The 16,813-nt window shown below is 36.6% G+C and overlaps 1 protein-coding gene across 4 annotated transcripts in view; it reads left to right on the top strand.

Annotated features, from left to right (window-relative positions):
* The first annotated feature begins 16,428 nt into the window (after nucleotides 1–16,428).
* The window catches only part of LOC145678674 (uncharacterized), a 327,665-nt gene continuing 327,280 nt past the window's right edge, over nucleotides 16,429–16,813 (top strand). The window contains exon 1 of one of the 4 annotated variants that reach the window (XM_081749068.1): nucleotides 16,429–16,582. The gene's annotated coding sequence lies outside the window, so the exon portion shown is untranslated. Of the gene's footprint in view, nucleotides 16,622–16,813 lie in introns of all 4 variants that reach the window. The other 3 variants (XM_081749067.1, XM_081749070.1, XM_081749069.1) reach the window with 3 other exon arrangements.

The following is a 16,813-nucleotide window of genomic DNA, read 5'->3' as shown; positions in this document are numbered from 1 at the left end:
TATAATGTTATTTTAAACAAAACCAAAATAAGTGAATAATTTGGGAAATTAACATAGAGAATTTCACTTTACCAAAAACATGTTTTACAAATGAGAACAAACTAAATGAATACTAATTTTAATTACATTGTAACAGATTTTAAATGAGTTGTCACTTTACTGGAGAAAATCCCATTTGGCGATGACAATTAGGTACATTGCCAGAGTGGTCAAGACAATGGAACAAAATGATCATGTTAAGAACATTGTTAACTTAGAGTCTCGGAAGTTAACCCACTTTTGTTCCTGTTTGTACTTTGCCCACTTAACAATATCAAACAATAATACTTTGTCGTTAAACAACAAACACATGCCTTGCCTTCATGTTGTGTATGCTCGCCAAGGGGTAAGTCAGGGGTGAAAGTGAGGGGAAATGTCGGAGGATGCCATTACCCCATTTTCCAAAAAAAATCTATGGCGTCTACCCACTTTCTAAAAAAATTACAATGAGCAAAGATAGGCACGGGGAAGGGAGTGACGTCATCCGTCCCCATACCTTTTCAGATCCACTTTTACTACTGGGTAATATCATACCATTAGAGAAACTATTGGTTTTACACTGTCTGAATAACAAGGATAAACATCTTTCTGTTTTGAGCTGGACGTACATAGTTTATAATTTCTGCTAGCTGCTCTCTTAGAATAGGAAAGCTGTTTCCTTCTTACTTTTGTAGAATAAGAAAGTTTCTCCTTGCATATGAGAGAAAAGTGTCTTTGCAAATTTAATGTTTAAATACGATTCTAATAATTGAACCAAAAACTTTTCTTTTTGAGTTAATTAATGTAATTTCATAACACACAGAAGCTAGGGAACATCTAATTCCATAATCGCCATTAAATTCACTATTACCCATTATTTAGACTGGCTCCATTAACGAGCTAGGGGAAACGGTGGCTCAGTGATAGAGCTGAGGTCCCTGGTTGATTCCCGACGAAGTAAATTTGTTGTGGATAACATAGTGACCGTGGGGTCTTCTCGAGGTATTCGCGTTTCCTCCCAGATTCTCATTCCAACAATTCCTCTATCATCATTCATTTGCCTTAACCATCATATCCCTTAGCCTAAAGGGTATAATCGTGAAACGTCACACTAAAATATTTCATTTCTTTTCATTAACGAGCTCCTCCGAAATAATTGCTCTAGATGTTTATTGGAAAAAATCAGAATTAAAAGAAACTAGCTTTCATTCAGGAGTCATCGTGTAGCGTAACGAACTGACAGACAAATGTACTAACATTACAGCCTTAAGAGCACACTGTGTAATCCTAATAAAAGGTAGTAAACTCCTGTATAGAGATCCATAAATAATGACATCAAAATCTGATCCACTCCTCACAATTTTCATCGCTCAGTTGAATATGTGGTCGGTCAGCTGTCCGTCGACTATAAAGAGTTTAATAAAATGAAACTATGAAAATTGATGTTATGTTGTATGTGATCACGGTAAACTCTGAATATAATTTAAGTTGCAAACTCTGTTTAAAGTAAGATCCCCTCATTTGCTTTAATAAGAAAAAAGGAAAAATCTTTGTTTTACATCTCATGATTATGCCGGCTAGACTGATTGAAACGGTGGTGATGAGAAATGAATGAAATGGTGGAATGAAGAAAGTGGGAGGAAACAGTAGAACACCGAAAAAACCCACGCACACGATGTTTGTCCTCCACAAAGCTCACTTCCGCGAACTGGGGTCGAACCAAGGGCTCCATGCAACAGAGGAGACGCTCTACCACTAAGCTACCACAGCCCAAGTAAAACAGGAAAGCTTGTGGGAAAAACAGAGAAATAGAATTCGATCTATATTTATCTAATTATGAACAGAGCCAGATTTGCCACTAAGACCGAGCTAAGTACACACGTTGGCAAAAACTTAATAAACAAAACGAAAAAATGCAGGAGCTGAATAATAATAATAATAATAATAATAATAATAATAATAATAATAATAATAATAATAATAATAATAATAATAATAATAATAATAATAATAAACCTGATTGAAGCTAGAGTAAACGCTCTCCAAGCAGTAATTACTTTAATGAGTCTATTGACAGGAGAAAGCGGGTTCACATACACTTTTCAAATATTTCCCCACTAACTCATTTCTTCCGTACGAAGTACGGATGTTCAGCTTGTTACTAAATGATTATCAAAAAGTAGAAGAACAAAAGAAAATAATGTTTTGAGACTGAGTTTCAAACGACAATTATCATTATTGATGACGCAAGACATTAACATTTTTTTAATAATAGTAAATATATATATAAAGCAAAAATGTGCCTTTCATAATATTTAGATACCCATATTTCTACCAAATAATAATAAAAAAGAACCATAAATTGAAGAAGTTTAAAACTTTCTCTACGCAAAAAAGATAAAATAGTTAAAATTCCGTGGAAGAGAAAAGACATTATAACCAATTTAATGGGCTTGAGACTCCCAGAGTAGTTTCCTTTGTTTTCAGTTTCTGGCTTCGCTTCTCGCCTATAAAACCAGATGATACTACAGTCTTTTGTCGTTTTCTTCTTCCCCTTAAATAGCAAAATATCTCCTTCAACTTTCATTAGTATTATTTTTTTTTCTCCTTTTCGACCAAAATCTCTTCCTTATAGTTTAAAAGGTATTGGTAGCGGAGGAAGGGAGGGAAGCTTGGAGAAAACGAGAAACCGATACGAAAAGTGTTTTGCGGAAACTGTCTGATAATGATCAACGAAGGTAAACGAAAGTCATTACATGCCTGTTACTTTTTCGTGGTAGATGTGTCTCATAAAATCTGGCGTCATTCAAGATTTATATCCTTACGTGCTGTTTAACCTCCACATCTTAAGAGAGGAGCCGGTTGCAGATAAGGGCAGGATATGAAAATATGCAACCAATAAATGTCTATAAATTGAAGAAATTACGGAAATAAGTACGTGCTTGTGTGTATTCTTATAACTAATGATTTCGAACGGTTTTAAAGGAAACACATAGCATATAGATGCTTTTATCGTGCTTTGCCAACAGAAAAGTAATTATATATTGTTTAACATTTGATAAATAAGGATTCTTTCAAAGCGAAACTATCAGAATTCTCGTTTTCTTTGGTGGGAAACTAGATTTCTGTACGACTAAGAGCTAACGTCGTTCAGATTCTCGATTAAGCTGTAAGTCTCTTTCGTGTAGCCTCCATGCTGAAATTATTGACGCTAAATTCCAATAAACGATTAAGTAAGTATTCTAGTCTAACAAGAGATTTGGTTCGTAAGAATAATTCTGTGGATAAACTGTTTCGAAAACTAAACCAATTTAATTTTTAAATGATCCAGCTCATAAAAAACTAAATAGAAATTTCCGAGCAATATTATCTCCTCTTTCGTAAAACATGAAAGGAATTTAGAGCTCCTTCGTGGCTAAGCGGATAGCTTACGGATAGCTTACGCGTCTTTGGCGTGGGAGTCCTGGGTTCGATTCCGTCGGGAGCTCGTGTCGTTCGGATTGCACGTTAATCAGTAGGTCCCGTCTCATATAGGCTTGCTGCTGAAAGGTACGTTAAATTCAAAATCAACTCAACTGAAAGGAATTTAACTGAAACTAAAGATGAGAAAAATGAAGTGTCGAGTTTAAAATTTTGAGAGTATGTTTCTTATGCGAGGAAAACAGACAATATATAAGTGGAAAATAAAGATGGAGAAAGAATTGGTGAAGTGTAGGTGACGAGATGGACAAATATTGTCCATCAAAGAATCGTCTGGTCTGAGTTCGAATAACGAAACTTTCACAAAAAGAAATAAACGCTCCATTACAGACTCATCATGCCACCAAGAAGAATTATTATTGTTTGTGAGTTAACATATCACTTATTACATGAATAAAAGGCAAATAAAAATTCTCATTTCTCTTCGTACTAACGTAAGGCATATATAAAAATGTGTTCGTGTCTATAAAATTGGTGCGAGAGTTCAGTACCCCCAGCCCTCTAAATGTACTGCCGTGTCCTAGCACTTACAGAAACCAATTTTATATAAATATATCGATTACAATGAGATCTTTGTGAGGAAACCCGTACCTCAAATGACCAATAACGTGTAATGTGTAAAGTTATGAACATGTATTTCTAATCGCTACCAACACAAGCAAACTACTTTCATAGAACACCTGTTATTTTAAAGAAAAAACTTTGGCTAACTAACTGATGAAGAGCTTCTTAAGAAGTCCACGCTAGCGGATGCAGGCAGGAAAGGGTGGGAAATTTTGGCAAGCTTCCTCCTACAGTGTTCAGCGTATGACTGCTAAAGAGAGAGAGAGATTAAATTAACCTTATTACGAGCACATTTTTTTGGCAAGGATTAGAAGTGGAAGTTTCTTTCTCTTACGGTCATTGTTAGTTAAGAATTGGCGCTTCATCTCTCAAAAATTTTCTTTATACAAAGTTGGTATTTTGAAGTCGAAGATATGGATATATTTTTGGTCAAACTACATTACCTAGCTAAATATTTACTTCAGATCATTTCCTAGGTTCATTTAATCTGAATCTCACATCAAGTGGTAATTGTTAATCTTGCGTTGCATCATCGAATTCTTAATTTCACTCGTACTTGAAAAAAAAAAGAGAGTATTACTTACAACATTGAAGATTTGCAATGCAATTTTTTAAATACAGTAGGAAGTCGAAAATCCGAACTAATTGGGACTACAGGTAGTTCGGATTTTCAAATTGTTCGGATTTTCGAAAATGACCAAGAAAATACCATATAGGCTTAAATATGCTGTACAGTATGCTCTTTTATCGATACAGTGGTTATACCAGGTATGCAAATACGCCCACGGCGAGTGGTTATGTGAGATGTGGCTAGTAGCTTTTATCTTGGGCGAGTAAAATTTTCTTGCTTATTTGCATCTTTGGGTTATACAGTAAATACAATAATTACAGTACCGTACGTAAGGCTACTTACATTTATTTTTTCTTAAGAACCTGCTCGTACACTAAATTACAGTGTTCTTGTAACTCACACTTCAAACTTAACTTGTATAGGCCTAAGGGAAAATAATAAAAATATGCATGGCAAACAATTATATATAAATGAGCTTTTGTAAAAACACTGACTTCACACAATGCCGAAGGACAACCCTATTGTTTGCTTATCGCTAGCACTAAGACAAAATGTAGAACGCTTCTATGGACCGCGTTCGGATTATTGACGTTCTACTGTACTTAAAATAAGGAACATTCTAAGAACTTTTTGATTACTTTAAAAGTATTGAAAAGTTACTTTAAAATATAACAACAATAATAATAATTATATTTGCAGCGTTTGAAAAAAATAGAAAAATATATGCAAGTTATAAAATTCAAGGAATGATCTTAAAGTCTATGGAACTCCGTGTCCTACACACGTACTGACCTTTTCCCACTTACTAGGGATGGTTCCATACCGGGACCAAGCAACTGGAGAAAACCTATATATCGTCTGAAAGCTCTTGTCATGAGAAGTACGAAACTGTTTTCAAATCATGGGCAAAACCGCAACTTGGCCCTATAAGTGGCCGATTTGTTGGTGTTTGTGACCCTATATATGGCATATTCGACGAAATAAAAATGAATGTTTAGATGTATCACGCGAAAGCGCCTGAGCCCATCATGTTCTTTTTCGGCTCACTGCTAGAACGTGACTGCGCAAATCGCTTTGCACTCTAATGTACCCTTTTGGTCAGTGTTGCCAACGATCTGTAAATACAATGTAGAAGATGGTTTTTGTACCACTGGATGTATATCCATGAAACGTGACATAAACATCGTTCGTCATTGAAGAAAATATACTGTGGACGTATTCCTCTCCCAAGTACCCCAGTGTGTCAGTTTCCAACCAATTGTAAAAATGAGAATTTGTAAAACAGGTTTCGTACGATGAGGCGTTTATACACCAAGCTTGGCAGAAACATCACACGACACTAACGCAAAAAGATCTTGAGTATTACCGTCTCCCAACCATCCTAGGTTGTTAGTGTTGCCAACCAAGTGTAAACATCATAATGTTGCAAATGATGTGCGTGCTATTGAACGAATATAGAACAAATGTGACAGAAGCAGTGTTGGACAATGGAAACATAGTGTGAATGTCTCTGTCTCCCAAAAACCCTGGTTTGGCAGTGTTGACAACCAATGCAAACATTCAAGATTTCCACATGAAGTCGACAGCACTGGCGGACATAATTAGACTGTGACCCATACTAGTTTGTAGTATGTTAGTGTAAACGCACAAGCATTCATATTGTCAGTGTTTCCAATCATTCTAAAATACATTTTGTCGAAAAGTTGTCTGACCATTGCATGGATAGAGACAAAATTTGAAATAAACATCATTCGACACAACACCAAACATACTGTAGTTGGTACCATTCCCCAAGGACCTGTTTGCTAATATTGCTAACGTTTTCAAAATGAAAGTTCTTCAAATAGCAGTATACTAGTTTGGCGGTATATTTATATTGTCTAATAATATGAACATGTGGCTAAACATATCATTGGACATAACTATTGACCACCCAGCAACGAAGGGCACTAGTTAGGAGCTCGTATAGAAAGAAAGGGTTGGATGAATCATGCATACATCTGGTCATATGAGCTTCATTATGACATGGTGAGGCAACCTTTCGAGAAAATGCATTTTAGAATGGTTGAAAAAACGGATAACCTAGGATGGTTGGGAGACGGTAATACTCAACGTCTTTTTGCTATAGTGTCGTGTGATGTTCCTGCGAAGCTTGGTGTATAAACATCTCATCGTACGAAACCTGTTTTACAAATTCTCATTTTTACAATTGGTTGGAAACACTGACACACTGGGGTACTTGGGAGAGGAATACGTCCACAGTATATTTTCTTCACTGACGAACGATGTTTATTTCACGGTTCATGGATATACATCCAGTAGTACAGAAACCATCTTCCACATTGTATTTACAGTTCGTTGGCAACACTGACCAAAAGGGTACGTCAGGGTGCAAAGTGATATTGTCAAACCCTTCCCCAAGTCACGTTCTAGCAATGAGCCGAAAAAGAACATGATGGGCTCAGGTGCTTACGCGTGATACATCTTAACATTCATTTCTATTCTATCGAATATGCCACACATAGGGTCACAAACACCAACAAATCGGCCACTTATAGGGCCAAGTTGTGGGTTTGCCTGTGATTTAAAAACGGTTTCGTACTTCTCATGACAAGAGCTTTCAGATGATATATAGGTTTTCCCCAGGTACTTGGTCCCGGAATGGAATCATCCCTAGTTAGGCGTTTCATTATGCCGCTGCAAGACGTCTGACATCTAACGGTCTTCCGTATATTACATACGTCAGTTATATGTTATATACGTCCATCTGTATGTAAACGAGAAATATGTATAAAACGTGTTTTCAGTTATACGTTTGCTGTAGGATGTTATATAGGGTGTACGTTAAGTCCAAAAACTACAAGAAATACGCATATACCCTACGTTTGTACGTACATCACATAAGTTTTTTTTTCTCAATGTGTCACACACTATGCACAATACTTGTAAAACCAAAATCTCGGTTTATTGGTTTACAATTTAGCACCTTCTTCAGCCTCAAGGCTATTGAGACGCAGACCTACATCTTGACATGGGTCCAAATCACATGAGTCCACGTGGGAATCATACTAAAGTCTCCGACGCCAAAGGCGTTCAAAGTAACGTATAGCCTAGAGGAAGCTTAGCGAAATCACGAGTTCGAAACTATATGGAAACTTCTGTTAACACTTTGCTTGTCGATCAAATTAATAGAATATATTCTTTGCTCTTTTTTGTAAACTCATATTGATCTAGCTATTTGACCGAAGGTTGGTGCGTGATTCGTTTTATTTGTAGGCTCTTGATTGTATCACCCCGGAGGTTTGAACTTTAGTGCTCTTAATTGCTACCCCCTGTTCCTTCTCTCAATAAAGAGGGAGAAAGGAAAGTGACCATTTCTCATAAAGATTAAGTCATATATTTTAATTAAGAATGTAAATTTATTTTTTTAAACTTCTGAGAAATTTAGTGGCGGACGCAGGGAGGGATTTCTCGATTTTAACCTACCCTTTCAATAAGACGATATGGAAGAAAATTTACCATGTTAAGATGTGTATACACAAATCACGATTGTGTTGAAACGATTACTACTTGAATGCACTCTTTTGTAAAGTTCTGTGTATACAACTGAAGAAGTTTAAATAGTGTTAAGAAATTTTGTATAATAATGATTTGATTATTTTCACAAAATATGCATTGATAGTTTGGGTATGCCACTTTGAAGTCTCACACTACTGGCATGCGTGCTTCTAGGTTGCGTACTGCCTTCTAGAACACGCAGAAACTGCAATTATAACTATTGTATAATTATATTGTATTTCCGATATCTAAATCTATGTTATGAGCTCATGATGGAAATAAAACTTTGTATAATGCCTTTCAGGAGCAACTATACTTATCAGTTTCCTAAACATCGATATTTTGCACGTCTTATATTTATTAGCGTAATTAGGATTTTTTTCTAAGGGAAGCAGGCTCCTTACATGTGAGAATTGGAAAAACCTTTTATAAGGAAGAAGGGGCTACGATGGTTCCGTGGTAATGTTCACCATTGGTGCATGAGGTCCTCGGTTCGCTCCCAGCTCACGCCAAATGAACTTTGTGCTGGAAAATCACGGTACGGGATGGGTTTTCTCGGGGTTCTCCCATTTCCACCCACTTTCTTCATTCCACAATTTCCTTAATTTGTCATCATCGCCGTCTCCTTTAGCATAGTCGGCCTAACTATGAGACGTAAAATTTAAAGATTTCATTTCATTTTCTAAGAAGGGACTAACAATGTTCAGAGGTCTTGATCCACATCTAATTATGTCTATGCCTATTATACTTATGAACATAGACTTACATAGACTAGATTCCTGCCTAGGATCGAACTAAAAGTTTTGAGCATACACATTATTGATCAACTAGTGAGGGATTTATGTTATTATTCAGTTCAAAATCTTTTGTATTCGCGAATTCTGTCGAGGAATTTGAAACTTAAAATATATAAACTATAATCATATCTGGTGTCCTATATGGTTGCAAAATATGATCGCTTTCTTTGAGGGAAGACCGTAGACTGAAAGTATTTGAGAACAAGATGCTGAGACGAATATTCGGATCCAAGACGAACGGGACAAGTCATGTAGCCAGAATATAAGAAGATAGGAATATTTTCAAAGTTTTAATGAAAGTCCAATCTGAAAACGACCATTAGGAAGACCTAGACGTAGATGGAAGTACAATACTAACTTGTAAGATGGATTTCGCAGAAATAGGAATGCAAAGTAAAAGAAATATGAATGCACAGTAGAAACTGAACCCAGTTGGCTAAAAATAGAGGTCAATGAATAGTTTTTGTGAACGAGGCACTGAATCTCCAGGTTTCATAAGCCATAGTGTTAGTTTTTTTTTTTTTTAGTTAGTGTGAGTACTTCCATCAGTTTAGTTTTATCCTGCAATGTTATGCCTCATAGATGATAATGAAACACTTTCCACTGGAAATCGAACCCTGAAACTAACATTTTAAATACGGATGTGATAATCTCTCTAGAACTTGAGAGCCCGGAACTATTTTTGTTTTTCTTCAAGCTTTTTGTCCATAATTACGTGCTGTAGGCGATTGAAACTTGAGTTAATAATAAGCAAACCAAAGATCACTTGCTCCAAACATAACTATTAAAATCAGTTTTAGAGTTTAACAAAGTGATTGATTGATTGATTGGAGTTTAACAGAGTAATTGATTGTTTGGAGTTCAACATTCCTTTCCACTCCTGAGGAAATGTGAAACGGGATTTGAGTTGATTTTGAGTTTAACGTCCCGTTCAGCAGCGAGGCTATATGAGACTGGACCTACTGATTAACGTGGAATCCAAACCACATGAGCTTCCGATCGAACCTGGGTCTCCAACGCCAAAGGCGTGCAACGGCATTTATTGCTTAACCTTCAAATATGTGGGTTGGGGCATAAATAGGCCTAATATTCGGACCCAAGAGGAACGGGAATGGGGAATGGCGGAAATTTCATAACGAGGAACTACATAATTTATACGGTTTACCCAACATTGTTAGGGTCGTCAAGTCTAGGAGGCTTAGGTGGGCAGGTCATGTAGCTAGAATGGAAGAAAGTAGAAACGCTTTCAAAGTCTTGACTGGAAGACCCATCGGAAAACGACCATTAGGAAGATCTAGGCGCAGATGGGAGGACAATATTAAGAGCCGGCGGGAGTCAAGTGACCTTGACAAATCGAAGATATCGCAGTGCAAAGTGTTTCCTTATTTTGGCAACAGATGGGGTTGTCGCTGAAATGCCGTCAAAGCAAATGCACCCGTCCTTTTCCTTCGTTTTCCCCTGCATGTGGTCATAGTTGGACAGCGTAGGAGGGGGATGGTTACGGTTGTAAATGGGACAGAAGAGTGAAATTCTTTTCTTTTGGCTAAAAGAGAAACAGAACTGAAGAAACAAATAAATAAGAGGGACCAACATGATATCAGCCGTCAGCTCCCTGTCAGAGAGCCACTCAAATATCTACAACGGTCACAAACATACCATAGAGAACTAAAGGACTTGTCGCCTGTCTCTTTCTCAAAGGATTCTACCTATGGTAAATAACAGAATAGTGCGGGAAGAATCTGATATAAAATGAAGAACCATGCCAATATTTAAAAAAAAAAAAAACACACACACACACACACACACGGGAGAGTCGATATTCTATTTATTTAGAGCCTTCGTGGTTAAAAAAAAAAAAAAAAAACTTGGAATTGAAAGGCAGAAAACCCAGACAAAGATTTGAAATGTATTGACAATGTGAATCATTTTTTTAGTGGAATCCATTTCCTTATTTTATTTTCAAAATATAACCACCAGATTTACCCTCTCTCTCGCCTTCACATTTGAATGGTCCTGGGTTCGATACCAGTTGCTGACCATCCTGAGTTTTTCCTATTATAACAGGAAAAAGCCGCAATATTACATTCAGCCTTAGGGGCCGGCTTAGAAGGACAGGAGGGAGCACATGCCCTGCTTGATGTTGGTTTTTATTGGGGGAAATAGACCACTTTAATAACAATAGAATTAAAAGATGTGTCACTCATGTCCAAAATTATTGTCGCATGTCTATAAATATGTTATTGTAGGAATATAATTTGATAACGAATTCACTCGGTATTTCTTATAATGTTAGTATGCGTACGATCGGCAAAGACATGTATGTGGCAAATTTCATGTCAAAAGAGCAGTAAATAAGAACAATAAAACGAAAACAAAACTTTCGTGTCCATTTAGCAACATTTTATTTTACTCATTCTAATCTTCGTATTTATAATTACTGTATTTTCCTGTGAAATTTACCACATATATTTCCCGATTGTACACATAGTATCAGTATTAAAAGTCTCCTGCAAAATCATTATTACATGATATTTTTACCAGAAGACAGTTATAGAAATGCGACAATCATTTTGGACATGAGTGTACAAGGATGTAACAGGTGTTTGTTTCAAACATTAAATAAGTGATCGTATAAATTGAACTTATTTCCTGACTCATAGAACTAAGAACTGTTGCAGAGCAATGTAAGTCCGGTGACAATACAATATTCCATTCTTACTTTCATACTTTGCAATATATCTATTTATTTTAAAAGCAAATTTTAATGTTTTTATTTTCGACTTCCTTATCCTAAAATAAATACTAGCCTTTAACCAGCCCTGGTATCCCTGGTTGCATATCACTTCAGGATTTGGAAAAGGTGTCCAACGAATTAAAAAAATGATAAGACACCTTTTAAAGACATTCTTTTGTTAATAAATTCCCACTAAAAAGTTAAAAATTATTTTGTTTATGCAAGACTAAATAAAAAGTATGGAGTGCGTCATTTTAAGAATTTATAAAGTAACTGTAAGCCTATATGAGAGCGTATCCCTTTTTTTAGTCACGCATAAACATTTTTTTTTAACTTTTAAGTGCGACTTGATTAATGAAAGAATATCTTTAAAATGTTTATTATTATCTTTTTTTATTATTGTTAATGTTTGCGTCCTTGGCATAGGGTGTTTATTTTGGTAAGGTACCGTATGGTACGTTTCTATACTACTAGGGTATATTAAAATTTAGTTTTCTATGCGTTACTACATACATTAAAAAACATTTTTTTAAAAGAATTACTACCGAATATTACTACCGCTCCGCTAATAAGAGGGAGACAGATTGAGGATACCAAACACCCCTACCGTTGATTGAGAAATATTTAGGTGTCGACACTGATGAGCAAGATCTACATATGAATTTGAATGTTTTATGGGCTTTAGACAATTGATTCAGACCGCGAAACATGGGGGACAGAATGTTGGAAGCAAGTAGTCCAGTCCCTAGTTTGAATGCCTGGAATGAGTAAGGACTCTTCCCCCCTTTGTAAAACCTGCCGAAATTGGAAGCAATATCAAAGAAGCACTGCTTCGAAAAAAGAGGGAGCAAACATGCATAAATAGTCAGAGTCGGATTTAGCTTTAGTGGGGCCCCAAGCTGTTGAAGGTAATAGGGTCCTTTATGTGTCCAGATGAACATACGCACCCTACATACAGCAATGAAGTAACTAGAGATAATTTAGGAAGCAGACTGGTAGAAGGAGCCCTATTAATTACACGAACGTAGGCTACACAGCAGGAAGCACTGTTGCTACGTATATATAAATTTTATTTTATTTTTTAAAATTTTCTTATATTTTAGAAATCCAGTTTTTCTATAGATTTTGGGGCCCCCAAGAGAGCGGGGCCCTAAGCTATAGCTTGTTTAGCTTACACGTAACTCCGGCACTGTAAATAGTATACATATACAGGCGCGGATCCAAGGGTGGCTATAGAGGCTGTGCCCCCCCCCCCTTGACGCTCAGGTATACACTGGATAAAATGGGCTTCAATCCTGTTTACTCTGGATAAAGAGGCAAACTATGGTTTAGCTCCTCCCTTGATCATATCCTGGATCCGCCACTATATATATATATATGTGTGTGTGTGTACATGTATGTATGTATATGTACATGTATGTATGTATATAAATGTGTGTGTCTAGTATGTTGTACGATGGAAGCTGATGAAAGAGCTTTATACCATATTATTCTTGATTTTTTGACAGGTAAACAAAGAATATTTCGGGAATTAATCTATCCTAAAGATTATAATAATGTATCTTATTTTTTCTCTTGCATGTATATTCTTAGCCTGCAGGAAGTTTTCATTTCTTTCTTGGAATAGATAAACGAAGACTTTGGTTCGGCTTCTCCTTCACAATTTTTTGTCGAAAGGTTGACTTTATCGCTACAAACACAAATTACTTCTTCTCACAGAAACCATCTACAAACACACTGTACTGCTGAAACAGAAACCATCAACCAAAGAGGTCATAAATTTTGCCATTCCTCGTGTTTGAAGTTCCCGTTCTTAACAATGATTTCCTTCCTCCCGCCCCTGTTAAGAAGTTCAAAAGACTCAATAGATTTTCAAAAGGACTGGCTCCCGCTGAGAAGGAAAGGGGGATGAGGAATGACTATAGTGCCATCTAGCAGTTATACGGCCAAGTACGTGAACACGAAAAAATCTGATTTCTGATTTCTGTAGATTCAATTATGAAGGATATAATTTCTCATCGATTGTGAAATGGATGTCTTTGGAAACAGCGAAAAAATAGTACAGTAGCGCACAAATACAAAGATTGTACTCCATTCTCAAAAAAGTCCGGAGTTTTTAGCTCTTTTCCTTACTGTAAAAAAACAGAAGACTTTTCCGTCTGATTTTGATCATTTTCTTATGGGAATTTGGATTATAATTATCTGTATTTATAAGAAGAAAATATCACGCACAGCGTTCAAATTGCACCTTTAAAATGAGATGCATCATATTTAGTGCGCTACTGAGACATTTTTGCGAAAGAACGAAATGAAACCGTGATTTGCCTAAAAGATGGTTGAGATCCCATGTTAAATTGAACACCAATATTCCGGCCGCTGTGGCGCACTCCTTCTCCCTCTTAAGATGGATCTCGCAGAGATATGAATACAAAGTAGAAACTGGATCCAACTAGCTAAGGATAGAAGTCAGTGGAGAGCTTTTGTGAACGCGGCATTGAACCTCAGGTCTGAATCCTGGACTGCCCGGGCTAATCCCAGACGTAAGGTACCTAACTAACTAACTCTATGGCCTATGGAACCCGGTGTGTCCAGGAAATTGTCCGGTAGTAACTAATGTCCAGGATTTTCCAGTTAGTCAATGGAAGGCTAGGAAATTCCACTCTGTTTGGTCAAGCGGTTGGCTTGCAAAGCTGTCTTTTGTGGACATTAATGAAAAAAATCAACGAGTGATAAGGTGATCCGGCTTAAGTTTAGAGGTTCCCCTCCAGTTTCAAACCTACAAAAAGCATTTAAAATATTAAAAATTGTCAGGTTGTGTTAGGTTAGGTTAGGTTAGGTTACCCGGTAAGACTTTAGTTAGACTAGAATAGTGACTGGAACCGGTTCTCATAGAAGCTTCAGTTATCACTTAAATTCAGTAATCCGTAGTTCTTATAAAACTTTAGTAGATTCTTTTCGTTATTCTTATATATAATTCTGTAAAACTCAATGCGGAAATATCATATTCAAAACACTGATTCGCTATCCTATACGACTACCATTCTACTGAATCATCGAAACCTTCCGCGTCTTGCAAAAAGTACCCACATCTACATATTTTTCTTTCTCGTATTAAACATAACTTTACTGCCAAACTTACACATCTAAACATCATATAAGAAGTCCAAATCATCATTTCTTACTTCATTCTTCCTGTAACTTTTATATAAAAAAAACTGTACTTATTCTTCCTGTAGCTCCCCTGATTTTTATATAAAAAAAACGGGAGGCATCTCTAAACTTAACCCTTATATACTATCAGTATGATTGTATTAGTAGTTTATAAATTGTTATATAAGTGATTGATAACTATACGAAAATAAACATGTGGGGATATGTTGCACACGCAGCTACTAATATTACCCCAAATGACTCCCCTGTTTAAGAGTTTAAATGATGTGATGAGGTTTTGAGTTTAGCGTCCCCTTCAGCTGCGAGGCTATTCTGGGGCTGAGAAGTAAAGTAGTATGAGTCATAAAATATTAATTTCACAGGAGAAGTGAAAAAGTGTTTTCAAGACAATATTTTGTTGAATTGTGTAGATTGTTTATTGACGAAAAAATTTTCACTTCCTGTTTTCCAGTTGTCCACATCTCAAAACTTTCCTAGTGGTCCCTTGTACTAATGTAAGTAAGAAAAAAATATGTTAACTCAATTTTTGCCAAAAATTGACTTGGCATAGTTTACCTCTCAGCCCCAGATATGAAACTTGGAACTACAGCTTAATGTAGGATCCGAACCACATGAGCTCTCACCGGAAATTGAACCTAGGTCTCACACACTAAAGGGCGTATGCTAACCGCTTAGCCACAAGGGAGTTCAAGGGTTAAAATGAGATTCAAACCATTACTTTGTTGTGAATCCGACCAGTTTTCAGACACCTTTTTGGAGATGAGGTAGCCTCAACTCTTGTCTAGTCCTAAGTTTGAGGAAGTAAACTTCCACCGAGAATCAAACCCGGGACCATCCATATAATACCGTGTTACGGAAGGGGATACAGAATGTAACCTGACATAGAATGGTAAAAAGCAAAGAATCGGATACCTTAATCTAACTAGGCCTAATTACTGAATTCTCTCATGATGATGATTGCTCAAAAATCTCTCTGCACCCGAGAAACGAACCTGGAACCAAAAGCACTAAATACTCATTCTAATCATTCTTCTGTACCAAGGTACTCTAAAGCGTATCCCCGTGTAATAAACATTTGTCTACAAGCATTGATTACAGGTAAACCTCTTGTTAAAAGAAAGAAAATAATATTTTCCCATTTCGATATCAGAAGAAAAAAATTATCATCATCCTTTTAATCTGATGTTGTGCTTGGTGGTGCTTATTGTATCAGAAGGCAAAGCAAAGCAAAGCCCTCGCTGGCCAACTGTCTGTGTCAACAAAGTTCAACCGAGCGTCACATGAAACCCTTCCGTGGTTGCTTATGTTCAAAGTTCGCTCTTTTTCTCTATTTTTTTCTTTCTTCCTTCTTTTATATAATTTTTTCACTGTTTTTTTTTTCTTTTGCTGTTCCTCCCCCTGTTCCTTTTGTGAATTTTGACCTTTCCTTGTTTAACAGAAGAGGTACATACATATATATATATCCACGTGAAAAAAAGGCAAGAGAAATCGATGCGCGCGCCTCATGGATCGAAGCGGCAGTTGGAGCAACTAACAGCAGAACTGGAGCCAGGTGAGCGCGCGGGGCAGAAGTGGGCATCGTGTGCCCTAGCGAGGTCATACTTGCGGCTATGTGTCAGTGAGCCCATTTTTCTGTGTACAATGATAGTGGTTTGGTGCTTACATTTTCCCTTCCTTTCGCTTTCACAGGTGTGGTGCTTCCTATAGTGAGTGATTTAGTGGAATTTGGTATGTGAGAAATAATATATATAGTATTTGTATTTTGCATATGCACATGGTTAATTTCATATGTGGTGCATTTCACCTAAAATAGGAAACAGAACCAATTCTTTTAATGTACAGGAATGAGATGTCAACTTAATGAAGCTGTGTATAATCACAAAAATTAAGGCTAAAGTTATAATTAAAGGGTACAACAGG

The sequence above is a fragment of the Thermobia domestica genome, chromosome 2 (assembly GCF_964235325.1).
Source record: "Thermobia domestica chromosome 2, izTheDome1.hap1.1, whole genome shotgun sequence".
Lineage (NCBI taxonomy): Eukaryota > Metazoa > Arthropoda > Insecta > Zygentoma > Lepismatidae > Thermobia > Thermobia domestica.
The sequence above is the reverse complement of the archived record's forward strand: the minus strand, read 5'-3'. Positions and strand labels throughout refer to the sequence as shown.